At 34.9% G+C, this 13,535-nt stretch overlaps 1 protein-coding gene across 2 annotated transcripts in view; it reads right to left on the minus strand.

The window, feature by feature from the left end:
* The window catches only part of ESF1 (ESF1 nucleolar pre-rRNA processing protein homolog), a 94,228-nt gene that overhangs the window by 42,677 nt on the left and 38,016 nt on the right, over nt 1-13,535 (minus strand). The window lies entirely within an intron of this gene.

The raw sequence follows: 13,535 nt of genomic DNA on the forward strand, positions 1-13,535 counted from the left end.
AAAATGACTGGTCATAGTAAGGCAGAAGAGGTTTAAAAGGAATGAGGCAGAGGGAAAGATGTAAGGATACATACAAAGTTGTCAAAGAGTAGAATTCTAGATTTGAAGATCACAGAGGTTCAGAATGATAACAATATTTAAGCTGTAAAGGAGCTGTGATGGAGTTAGAAATGTAGGTGGTTAGTGTTGTGGTTAATGAACACAGGGTACTTGAGGGAACATCAACAGATGGGCTGAAGTCCCTTGTAGGTCATAAGGCACTGAGTCAGGTTCTAAAGTTCTTTGGGAAAGGAAGGAGTCCCTTTATTCTCACTCAGTTCATTCGCCTTCTATGAGAAGCCTCTCCCAATACTCCTAGCTACTAGTGCTTTCCTTCCCATCCCCACCAATTACTTTGTATTTACTTTGTCTATACTGATAATGTACATTTCCTCACTCAATAGAATGTGAATTCCTTAAATATTTTCTTTGTATCCCCAACACTTAAGACAATTGCCTAGCAAAAGGAAGGCATGTAATGAATGTTTCTTGGCTGACAGAAGGAACTGGACTGGTTAATAAAGATGGAAAAGAATGAAGAGAAGTTTTTGGGTGATGATGGTATTTGGATGGGCTGGCAGTGGTAATGACTTGACCACTGTGTTAGATTTGGGTTCTATCTTACTAGACCCCAGTTTCTTCATCTTTACCATGAAAGGGCTGAATGAGAAGCTCTCTAAAACCCCTTCTAGTTCTGAGCTACTATCCCATGTAGAATGGTCCCAATGTTGTATCAGCTCCAAACAAGGACTAGGGAAAAGCCATGATTTCCTACCCTTTCATCTAACTACCACGGATATCGAAAGATCATCATTTTGAACCCAAAATTAACATTTAAAAAGGAAATAATCAATGATGATCTTGGAATATACTCTAGCCCAGAACTAAAGTGATACTTGTCATGATAGTGCTCTACTGTGTGGAACACGTGGAAAGAATGGCAGTTCAAGCAGCTAGTGTATAGCAATAAATGAGGCAACCACAAACAGGATGAACAGAAAGATATGCTTTAAAGGAAAAATGAAACCTAACTACAAAGAATTCAACATAGTTGTGGGCTGCTAGAAAACAAGAGATGCCAAAAACCAGCTGACTTTGCAACAAAGATGGGGAAGTCTCTTCTTGAGTAAAGACAACAAGTTTAAAAGTAAAGTCACAAAGAAATGTTTGTCATCAACTACATAAAAAAATCCTAGGATATAAGTATGCACTACCAGTGTTTTTCAGGAGACTCCAAATGTTTCTCATTGTGATTATTTATTTTGCAGATGTCATTTTTGCAGACTGAATTTCCAGTTGTTTCCCTAATGATATCATCACATCACTGTACTATCAGTATTTTGACTCATGGCCTCCAATCATGAATCAACAGAAAGACTAATGTGAGAGATTTAAAACGAGAAGTTTGAACTAGAATGGATCTTTAAAGTCTCTTCCAGATATATAGCATTCTGGGTCTATGATAAACCACAATTTTATGTTTCAACCACTAATCCTTCTAGTTTAAAAAAAAATGTAGAATTTCCATATTATTTCCCATGCAAAAATTCACATAAATTAAATGAAAAGACATGGTTCTCATGGTCTTAAAAACCTTTATCTTACTCACAAATTGCTACTAACATTTTAAAGGAACAGAAAATATACAACAGAAGTTCAAGATCATATTATTTTTGAGCAATGAATTCTTTAGACATATGCCATTGTTATGTCTATGTAAAATACATAATTCTAACAGAATTATATAAGGTTTTCAGACTGTTTTCATTAAAACCATGTGGTGGTATCTGTCCAAACTTCCTACAATGTTATTGTCTGGGAAATTTTTTAAATGTCAGATATACCTTCAGGGACAAAAGATCACCAATCTCATATCACTACAAAACACATAATTTTTAAAAAACACAATTTCTTTAGGAATTATAAGTTTGCATTTATGAGTCTAGTTCGAATAGTTCATTAACATAAGACTTTTAAAAATGGACCAAATTTTCATTTGGTCACAGAGAATAATTCCTTGTCATTCCTTGCCAAACTCTAACCTGGGTTACCCTCGGAAACTAAATGCCTTCTTTACTACTCATGTGCTGATGAACATTCCCTGTGCCAAATGGATTCACTACTACTTTGTCATCTATTCCCAACTAGAGCATTATTTCAATTATTCTTTCTAGATAAATTTTATCATACTGTCCACAATACCTATTCCAAACTCTTTTCTCAATTCTATATGACGCCTCTTCTTTACTCCCTCTCTCATGAGAGGACTTATTCTTCTCAGTTCATAAAAACCACAGAAGACAGGAGAAGCAGCAGCTTCTTTTACCCTCCTACTCCATCTTCTATTCCTTCCTTCTCTGCTCTAGTCTTGAAGAAAAAGGCTGGCTTTCTTCCTTGTCAAGGCTAATCCCTCCATTTATGCCCCTGATCCCTTCCCCATTCGTTTTCCCAATCCTCCTCTCGTCTTTAATTTCTTCCCATTTACTGGCTTCCTCCTCACTAACTACAGATATGCTCTGTACACTAAAAAACAAAAACAGACACTTCTTTTAATCTTCTCCTGGCATACTAGATAGGTAGCTGGGCATGTGCAGTCAGGAGGGCCTAGATTCATACTCTTCCTCATGAAATGAGGAAGTTACTTGTGCACCTGGATACAAGTAACTTCACATCTCTGATCCCCAGTTTCCTCATTCTTAAAATGAGGAGGAAGGACTCAATGACCCTTTCAATGTTCCCTTTCGATTCTAACTTACGATCCTAGAAAGGGTTCTCTACACTCATAATGCTTCCTTTTTCTTCTCTCCTGTTGTTCAGTTGTGTCTAACTCTCCACGGTTCCATTTGGGGTTTTCTTGGCAAAGATATAAAAGTGGTTTGCCATTTCCTACTTTAGCTTATTTTACAGATGAGGAAACGGAGGCAAACAGGATTAAGTGATTTGCATGGGATCACACACCAGTAAGTGTCTGAGGCCGACTCATTCTTCAATCTCTGGCAATCTCACTTCTGACCCCATCCCTTAGAACACTTTCTTTTAGAGTTAACTGATGATTTTTCAACTCCTGTAACCAATAGCATTTTCTCAGTTCTCCATTTGACCTTTACAGATTTTAACACTGAACACCCCTGCCTCAAGGAAAATCTTCCATCCTTGGCTCCTATGACACTGGTCTCTATTTTTCTTGTAGTTGAACAATTCTTCTCAGTCTTTACTGCACAATAAATCTATCTGGAATGCATTCTCTCCTTTACTTCTGCCTGAGAGAATCTCTACTTTTCTTCAAAGGAAGGTTTTGGTGCTACCTCCTACATGAAGACTTCTCAGATCCTCCAAGTTATTAGTACTTTCTCCCTGATGAAAGTACTTTGTGTTATTTTGCATATACTCTTATTTATTTTCTTGTATACATATTAGATCCTGCTCTTCCTCCTATCAATAAAATGTAAGCTTTTAGAGGTAAGTCCTTTTTTTTTTTCTGCTATCAGCACCTAACAATCATCTCTGTACATATCAGGCTCTGAATATGTTTGCTGAACTTAAGTAAAATTCTCTTTCATCAATCAACAATCAACTAAATGTATATTATATACCAGGTACTGTGCTATATGCCAGAAATAAAATATATAATAAATTAAACAACCCCTATTCTTAAGGTACTTATATTTCAATAGGGGAAACGAGCATAAAATGAATACACAAAATAAATATAAAGAGAATAATTGCAAAGTAGTTGAATGGATCAGGAAAGGCTTCCCATAAAAGATGGGTGAGCTTCAGTTTATTTTTGAAGGAAGAAAAGTATTCAGTAAGTTAGGAAGGAATGCATTTCAGGCATGAGGTAGGGCCAATGCCACATGGCCAACATGGCCCAGAGATGTCTGTATGGGAGGGAGAATAATGTATAATGAATGTGGAAAGATAGATTACAGCATGGTTGTGAAAGGCTTTGAAAGTGAAACATTAAGAGCAATTCCCCTTATAACTACAAAAGAATGAGTCTGCTTGATGTATGGAAATAAACATTAATTTGCTTCCCTACCCCCAGTTGAAAATGAAATGGTCATTCAAAATATTTTTTTCTTAAATGATTATGATTCCATGGAAACATAAATACTGAAATTAAGTTTCTTGCACCTTGGTGTTTAAAGCCTGAACTAAACCATATATTCTTTAAACTTATTTTAAATTCTGATTTTCCATTTAAAGTGCAATGCTATAGTAAGTACAATACTTTAAAATCTAGTTATTAGAAATATCTTAATTAAAAACTGTTTCCCACTAAAATACGGTAGAGAAAATGAATATTTTGGCAACCAAGAGAAATGCAAAAATAACAAAAACTGAAGAAGATGGAGATGTATGAAAATTAAAATTTGTGAATATTGGAGGTTGACTGAGTTCTCCAAAGATACACAGACATTTCATTTGCATAATTTCTGATCAAATTATGGCTCTTTAAAGAATAGCACATGTTCTTCCTCCTATAAAATATTAGAAAATTTCCAAGATTTTAAAAGATGTATGTAGATTTTCCCCCCATAAAGGTAATCCAAGTAGTAGAGGAAAGCACTGTGTTGAAATGGGAAAAGTAATGGCATCAAAAGCCTTAAGTCCTATATATATGTATGTTATGTATGTAGATGTATGTATAAGTCCCATATAGACAGATCTATATCTATATATGTCCTATATATATAAAAGGACTACTATATATCTATATAGCTGGTGTATAAACTGGCTATGGCATCAAGGCCTTATATGTGTTGTTAACTGTAAAATGAAAGTGCTGACATAGCTAAAATCTACGAATTCTGTGTTCTTAATGGCCTTTCTAAAATACATTTCTGAAGGACACATAAAAATATCTATTTCCCTCACTGCTTAAATACATGTGAGAAAGCTAAGACAACTGTTCTTTAGTACCATACACATAAAAAAAAAAATGTAATCTAAGTGAAAAATGGTCAGGCAACACCACCGCTCACATACGAGAGCTGGGAGTTTTAATTTTGTAGAATCAGCTTTAATGAGGGGAAGAGCAGCATCCCCATCAGATAAGATGTTCACCCTGCTGCTCGAATACTACCTCTTAGGAGGAATGCTCTGGACTATTCTGATGAACAAAGTCAAATCAATATAGATTAAATTTATCTCCCCCTTCCTGTATCCTGCCTTCCTGCCCTGAGAAAGGAAGTCATGAAGGTAAAAGGAATTAAAAGCTGAGATGTAAGGTGCTACATTTTTAGGAAACAAATTAATTTTACCTAAGAATAATATGAAGTCAGCATACTTCTTCAATGAAAAATGATATTTCTTAGGTGCTACAGAAAGAGCAATTTAGATACTACCTTGTTCAAGTTTATATAAGCTTCTGAAAGTAAACTATAAATATGAAGTTCATAATTTAAGATAGAATTTCTTCTGTTCTTTGTGTATCTGAATATTTGAGTTCATGAAAAAGAAAGTCAGAAAAATTTTAAAATCAAGTGGAAGGTCAGGTAACAAAGGACAAAAAATAAATATGTGACATGAGTCTTATAAAAATAGTGTTAGGAATGCTAAAGCCAGAAGAAGTTGAGTCCGACAAAGAAAGTTGATGACAACAAAAAGTTTGACTTTATTTTTTTTAAAGTTATATCAGGAGGAAAAAGAGGGTCAAAAACAGATCTCTGGAACAGTCTTAACAGAGAAGAGGGAAAGGGGGAGCTGACTTTTGCACTGGAAATGAGAGAACAAAAATCACTAATGGAGAGTTGATACACAAGGTATGTAAAGAAATATTTAGAAAACCTAGTTGCCTTTGATGAATTCCAGTCAGCTGGCCAAGATGAACTACATCTGCAAGTCCTACAAGAACTGGTAGATTTGATTGCTGAGTCACTATCAGTAATATCTGACAGACTACAGAAAACAAGAAAAGTACTACCAGACGGAAGAAAGGCAAAAACTGTCCTGATTTTTTAAAAGTTTTTTTTACAATGATCAGCTACTGTCTGTGATACCTGAAACATCACGGAAAATGTGAGAGATAATCCAAAAACAGAGAGAGGCAATGTCTTGATTTTCAAAAACAAAACAAAAAACCAGAGTGAAAAAACTTTAGGCTAGTGAGCTTGACTTTGATTCCTGGGAAAATTAAAGAATGGACAATTAAAGAAATTATTGGTCTAGCTGTGAGTCTGGGCAAGTCACTTAATACTGATTGTCTGGGTCGGGTGGAAGGGGGGGAAGGAGGAGAAAAAGAGGGAAGGGGGGAGGAGAGAGAGAGAAAGACAGAGAGAGAGACAGAGAGAAAGAGACAGACACAGAGAAATTGATTGATTACTGGTGAACATCTAGAAAGGTGATAACAGAGAGCCAGTTTAATTTTATCAAGAATAACCTAATTTCCTTTTCTAACAGGATTTCTAAACTAGTACTTGAAAGATAAGAAAGACAAGAGTCTATCTAAGCTTCAGTAAACTTTTTGATATGAAGTTTTAATTCACTTCTGTGGAGAAGACAGAGATGTAGTTTTCAGAACTAGTGAGCTTGTTAGACTCAAAGACTAATAATGGCTCAATGTCAACGACAAGAGGCGCATTATGGAATAAACAAGGGGATCTGTTCTTGATCTTGTGCCTTTTTATACTTTTATCAACAACAGATAAAGTTCATCAAATTAGTAGATGACATAAAACTGGAAGGGATAGCTAGCATCCTGGATGGCAGAATTAGGACATAAAAGGATCTTGATAAGCTGAAGTATTAAACTGAATCTAATAAGATGAAAACACTTATGAATAAAAAAACAACTTTGTAAACATAAGATGGGAGATTCATGGGCAGACAGATGTTCTGAAAAAGAACTAGGAATTTTAGTGTAGTACAAGCTCAAGAAGGTTCAGGAGTATGATGAGGCAGGCAAAAGAGTTATCATCATCTTGGAGTATATTAAAAGAGGCAAACTTCAAAGAATAAGGAGGTGATGGTTTCATTGTAGTCTGTCTTCTTTAGGTCTCCCTATGTACCATGGTTTAAAGATACTGATAAAACAGAAAGTGTTCAGAGGAGGGTACTGAATCTATATCTTATGAGGATCATTTGAAAGGAACTAAGCATGTTTACACTAGAAAAGACTCAAGGGGTATTATTATGTTAGCTGTTTTCGAGTAATTGAAGGACTATCATGCAAGGCCCTTTTGTTGACCTATTCTCTTTTGCTCCAGAGGGTAGAACCAGGAGGAATAAGATGAAGTTGAAAAAGAACCAGTTTAGGCTTGATGTCAAGAAAAGTTTCCTAACATTAAAAACAGTTCTAGAGCGAAATGGACTGCCCAAAAGGAGGTGGGCTTCTCCTCCCTGGGGGGTCTTCATGAAGAAGCAGGAAGCTACCTTTCACATGTCATAAAAATCTCAAACTCTGTGATAATTAATAATAATAATACTTAAGGAAAAGAAAACATGGAATGAATTACTATAGATAATGATATTCATATTTCAGTGACAAGTGAATTATGGAGTAAAACTAAATAGTCTTTTTTCTTTAAGTTTTCCAAGTCTTGACCAGTCTATCTCTGAATTGTCCTTTGCCTCCATTTCCTTTACATTCTTACTTCCCACGATTCTGGTTTTGCATCTCACTATGTATCATCAGTATTGTTTTGATTATCCAGCGTCCCCATCTCCAGTCTCTTCCCCTTTAAAGATAGGCAATTTAATGCTAAACAATCCTATAGGAAAAGAAAAATCTAAAACCTGTCAGACTAGCATTCAGGGCTGGATCTGGGCCCAAATACATTTCGAGGTGTTATTTTCCAGTACTTTCTTTAATGTGCTCTACAACATAAGTCAAGCTGGGCTACCTGCTATTCCTGAACATTTCTCACTTTGTACTTTTTTGTTCATTCCAAGTTATTTGAATGAAATATTCTTTCTACTCATCTCTGTATAGGAAAATCCTACCCCCATCTTTAAAGCCAGGCTAAAATGTGCTAGCTCTTCTAAGAAGCCTTTTCTTATTTTCCCCATCCAGAATTATTATTTTCTCTAAAATCCCACATTACTTTGTCATAGAACCTGGCATATAACAGGTATTTTTGATCATCAATTGATGATTATAGTATATCTTATATTAAATTTCTGTGTAATTTCCCAATACCGTCAAATATTTGCGGCTTAGGACCATATCTTCTCCCTATTTGCAATCCCCATAGCACCTAGCAGTGTGCTTTGCACATACAACACATTCAGTGATGGCTAATTTGAGGGCTTTTAGGACTTCTATTTAATGATCCTTTATTACTGTTTAATTCAATTCAACAAGCACTCATTAAGTGCCTACTATTCGCCAAGCACTGTGAGAAGCACTGGGGACAGAAATAAAAAATAGTTAAAAGAACATCAACTTTTTTAAGAGTTTTAATATTTTATCAGTTATAGTATACTTGTTCTATTAGTGAACACTTTAAACCCGCATTTTTTTTTCAAATATCCTATAACTCAAACTTCTCAGTAACTCAGAGCCTACTTCACTCCTTCTCTGAATTAGTTAAAATCACTGAAACTGTGCTGTAATGTTTACATATGAAATTTCAAATATAATTCACTACTTAATTCTATACAAAATGACATGATAATTTAGGAGTTACTTTTCCACTTCTACTGTACATTTAGTTATCTGTCCTTTCTAATAATACTTTGAATTCATAAATTCTGTTTATATGCAATTTATAATCTAATTTCAAAATTTATGAAAAGTTCAAAATTGTGTTTTAAAAAATAACAAATAGCCAAGTCTCAATTTTAAAATTTATTTAGGATACTTAATGCACTCTTACACTGACACTCTGTGGGTAACTGAAGTACAGCATCATAAACTATCTGAAAGGCAGAAAAAACGCTAACAGGTCAAATATTTTTTTTTAAAGCACCATCCTACAAAGTATTAAGAGAACAGAATGCCAAATTTATAGATTAAATATATAATCATGTTACTATAGAAAACATATCATATCATGTAACATTATGTGCATTTAATGTATGTATGTCTGTAAAAATAGAATATTCTTGAGTAACAATTAAACAAACTCTATCAGCCTACACAGCTATGCTCCTGGTTTCTGAGATACCTCTCAGGCGGTTAGTTGCTGTAATGGCAGGAAACATTTCTACCTTGGCCACCAGCATAGGGGGAAAAAGGGAAATCAAACAAGGATCACATAAGTCAAGAGTAAGAGTCAGAAAAAAAATACAAATATTGCATTGAACTAATTATAGAGAACAAAAAATTGTAGCAGAGACAAGGCAAGGAAGAAAATGGACAGCTAAAATAAATTAGGGTAGTTGTCATTCAACTAAGAAATATGGACAGAAAAAAGACATATTAATCCCCAAAGAAAAAGAGACAGATACAAAGACTTCCCCCTTTTTTGATCTTTACAGATAACTTGGCTAATGAGTTTACAGGATTATAAAATCTTAAATCTAAAGGTGGGCAGGCCCTTAGAAATCATCTAGTCTTACCCCCTGACATTTTACAAATAAAAAAATCTGAGGCCTAAATGTTAATGACTTTTCTAAATTCATTCAAATAGTTAAGTAGCAGAGGCAGAATTTGAACACATGACTTCAGATGTCAATTTCATCTCTTTTTGACTATATCCTTTAGTTATATTGTATTTTGACAACTGGTAGACTTGAAAGGTTAAATGAATGAAAATGAAGGGGAGATCTTGTCCAAGAAGAGAAGGACCTCTGACATTACTTGTATATATCTTGTATAACTGCATATTTGAGAAAAAATATTTCTGATAAATTCATTTTGAATTTAGGTTTACTTTAAATTTACTACTTCAATTCAAAATAAATATTAACTCAAAAGAATATACTTCACCTATGATTAAAACTTAACAGTAATAGCCCTGATCTGATGGAAAACTTGACATATGAATTCAACACTGTGTTTTAAGAGTTCATTTCCATTAGCCACCAACAGTACAAAAATCATATTCCACCTCTGTACCTTTGTGTAAGAGTGCCCCCTTACCTCTTACTCTTAAAATTCCTAGCTTCTTTCAACACTCAGTTCAGACATCAGTTCCAACGCAAAAATTCTCTTACACAGTACCTATCCTGCTCATTATTACTGATTCTCCTCTATTGAAATTCTCTTAAAGGGAGCATGACATAGTGAATATAGTAGAGTCAAAAAGACCAAGGTTAAATTCTACCTTTGTACATCCTGTATTTATAGTCACAGAGAAATCATTTACCCTTTTGGCCTTAATTTTCTCACCTATAAATAGGGATAATAATAATACCTGGAGCATCTGCCCTACAGGGTTGTGGAGCTCCAATTAGATCATGCAAATAAAGTTTTTTCCTTCAATTAAACAACATCAGTTATTATACATATATGTTCCCTTGTAGGAGGTAAACTCCTTTTTGCCTTTTATAAACCAAGTCAAGCTGCAGTTAGCACAGTTCCTAACCATAAAAGGAGCTTAATAAACGTTTACTGAATACCTAGATGAGGCTATCTAGCCTTTGATTGAACAATATGATGAAATGGTGTAATGGAATATGTAACAGATTGGACATCAGGGGCACTAGATTCCAGATCTGTCACTAACTAGTGTCTCATTTGTAAACTGAGGTGACTGGCCTGGATAATTTCTATGGTTTCTTTTAGGCATTCTGTGCTCCTTGAGCATAAATACCAGGGCCTTTATGACATTTATCCAGCCACAGAATATGTTGATTTTTACAAAGTTCTTTCTTACGTAAGGAAAGGCATTTACGATTTAGTGGGTAGAAAGCTGTCTGCCTGAAGGTAGAAAGAACTGGGTTCAGGACTTGCCTTTGATACATACTGGCTATGGTGACCCTAGGAAGGTCATTTAACTTTTGTTGCAGAGAATGTGATGACTTACATTGCTAGAGGGAGCTTCCTCACCTACCAGGAGTTCCCTATATCAAAGAAACCACAGGTCTACCTCCCCTATTCCTTTTTTTATATAGAACTGAAATCTGTATCTGTGTAATTTCCATTTATTCATTCTAGTTGTTACTTTTCAAAGAAAACAGAACAAATTTCCTTTCTCTTCTACCATGACAGTACTCAAATATTTTAAAACTATCATGTCTTCCCTTACTCTTCTTGTTTCTAGACTTCAGTTAATTCATATACAACACAGTATTATATTTCATCTTCTTAGCCTTGCATTTATATTCCCAAAGTACAAAACATTAAATTATCCTAATATGATACACAGAGTAATAATTTTGGTACAATTACCATAAATAATGTTTGCTAACTCGAATACGTACATGGTCAACTAAATACTAATTTACCTATTTCCAGAATAAAAACTACCAAGCAAAAGTTTTGTTTTTATTTTAAAAATATAATGAAGTTATATGATACAATCTAAAAAGAACACAATTATCTTTTTATAAACTAGATAATACTGAGGAAATATATACTTATTTTTTAAAAAAGCATAAATATACTAAAGCAGGATTGCTGATTAGTTAAAAATACATTTGCTGACTTGCTTGTGCTTGGAAAACTACATAACAAGTCAAGGACGTAGTAAAGGGTTTTATTTCTGCACTCTTCCATTTAACCTAAATATGTTTTTCTTTGTATTAGAATAGGATTAATTTCATAGAACTATATATTTAGAGCTGGAAAGGATCCTAGGCTATCCAGTTCAATAATATCATTTTACAGATAAGGAAACTGAATCCAGGCTATGGCACTATCTGTGTAACCTTGGCAGGTCAATCCACCCTTATGGATTAAAAGCCAGATCCTCTTAATTCCAAATCCACTGCTTTGTCTCCTCTTCCATTTTGTTGCTATTGTTAAGCTGTTTTTCGGTTGTGCTCGACTCTTTGTGATCCCATTTGAGGTTTTCTTGGCAAAGATACTGGAGTGGTTTGCCATTTCCTTCTCCAGCTCATTTTAGATGAGGAAACTGAGGCAGAGAGGGTTAAGTGACTTGCCCAGGGTCACACAGCTAGTAAGTGTCTTAGGTCAGATTTGAACTGACTTCAGGCCTAGTGCTCTATCCACTGCACCACCTAGCTGCCTGATCTTTCATGCTAACTCTTAAATAAAACGGCTGACCGAAATGGCAATAAAAATCAAATATGGTATATTTATTTAGATGTTCAGAGCACACTTAAGATACCAAATCACTTAGGATAGGGAAGGTCAGTCTAAAACACTAACATTATTTGAAATAAAAGCACTTAAAAAAAAGTTTTATTACTTTCAAGAATAAAGCAACTAGAATCAAGGACCTACTTTAACAGATAAAAAAGATTACATCATCGTCCAAAAAAAAAAAAAAAGAGTCCAAATGTAAGCAAAAGAGATATTGGTCACTTCTAGGCCAAAAGAAACATAGGCTCAAAGATTTTAGAGCTAAAGGGCATCTTTGAGTCACTTAGTCTAACCTTATTTGCAGAGGCTGTTAGGTGCCACACGGAATAAAGTGCAGGCCAGGTGTCAAGGAAGAACTGAGCTCAAATGTGGCATCTGACACTAGTTGTATGACAAGTCACTTAAGCTGTTTGCCTGTTTCCTCAACTGAAAAAAGGAAACAGCACTTAGTACAGTGCCTGGCACATGGTGAGCACTACATAAATGTTAGTTATTGTCATTATGATTATTACCATTGACGGTGATCCCAGAGAGTGTAAGGGCCCAAGCTCAGAGTTTCTTTTACTACTAAATTTGAGATTTTTATCAGTGTATACAACTCCAGATACAGGAAGATTTTCTAGTAACATGAGGCTGACTTGTCCATGACTTAATAAAGAAATACTAGAGATTTGTATGAGGCATAGACAAATAAAGAGTTGTAAAGAGTCACAAAGACGGTATGTCATAGGAGGAACCTGAATTCAGGTCTTCCTAAAAGCAGATCCAGCATCTATCCACTAAAACCACGTTGCTTTTTTTTATTACCACATTAGTAATTAATACTGTTATTTCACATAAATGTTCTTTTTCTGTTAATCTAAAAATCTACTCAGGTTTGTGAAATTCAATACGAAGAAAGAAAATTTTTAGCTAGGTATCTAATTCTTTCTGGGCTACTCTTTCCAGAACTAGTTGCACTTTTGTTGGCTGTGCTGTGGAAGCTGGAATACTTCTTGCTCCCCCCATGACACTTCCATGCCTTCCATCACTCCTCCTTTGAAGTTCATTTGATTTATATTTATTATACAAACAAAAAATCTGGTAGCTTTTTTGTATAGACCTCCAGGACACTCTTGATTCTTTCTCAATGAATTCAGTGTCTGGCTCATGGTCTTTCAATTTTCTCCATAACTCTTGCTTCCAACCTAGTCATTTGTGGAGTCATCCATGACTCCTCACTCTTTTTAACCATCACACTCATTTAATGGTTAAGTGTTTTACCAACCCCCTTCTCTACTCTGACAAATGCTACCATTCTGGTTCAGACCCTCATCACCTGGTGATGTCTGCCTGCTAA

The sequence above is a fragment of the Notamacropus eugenii genome, chromosome 1 (genome assembly GCF_028372415.1).
Source record: "Notamacropus eugenii isolate mMacEug1 chromosome 1, mMacEug1.pri_v2, whole genome shotgun sequence".
Lineage (NCBI taxonomy): Eukaryota > Metazoa > Chordata > Mammalia > Diprotodontia > Macropodidae > Notamacropus > Notamacropus eugenii.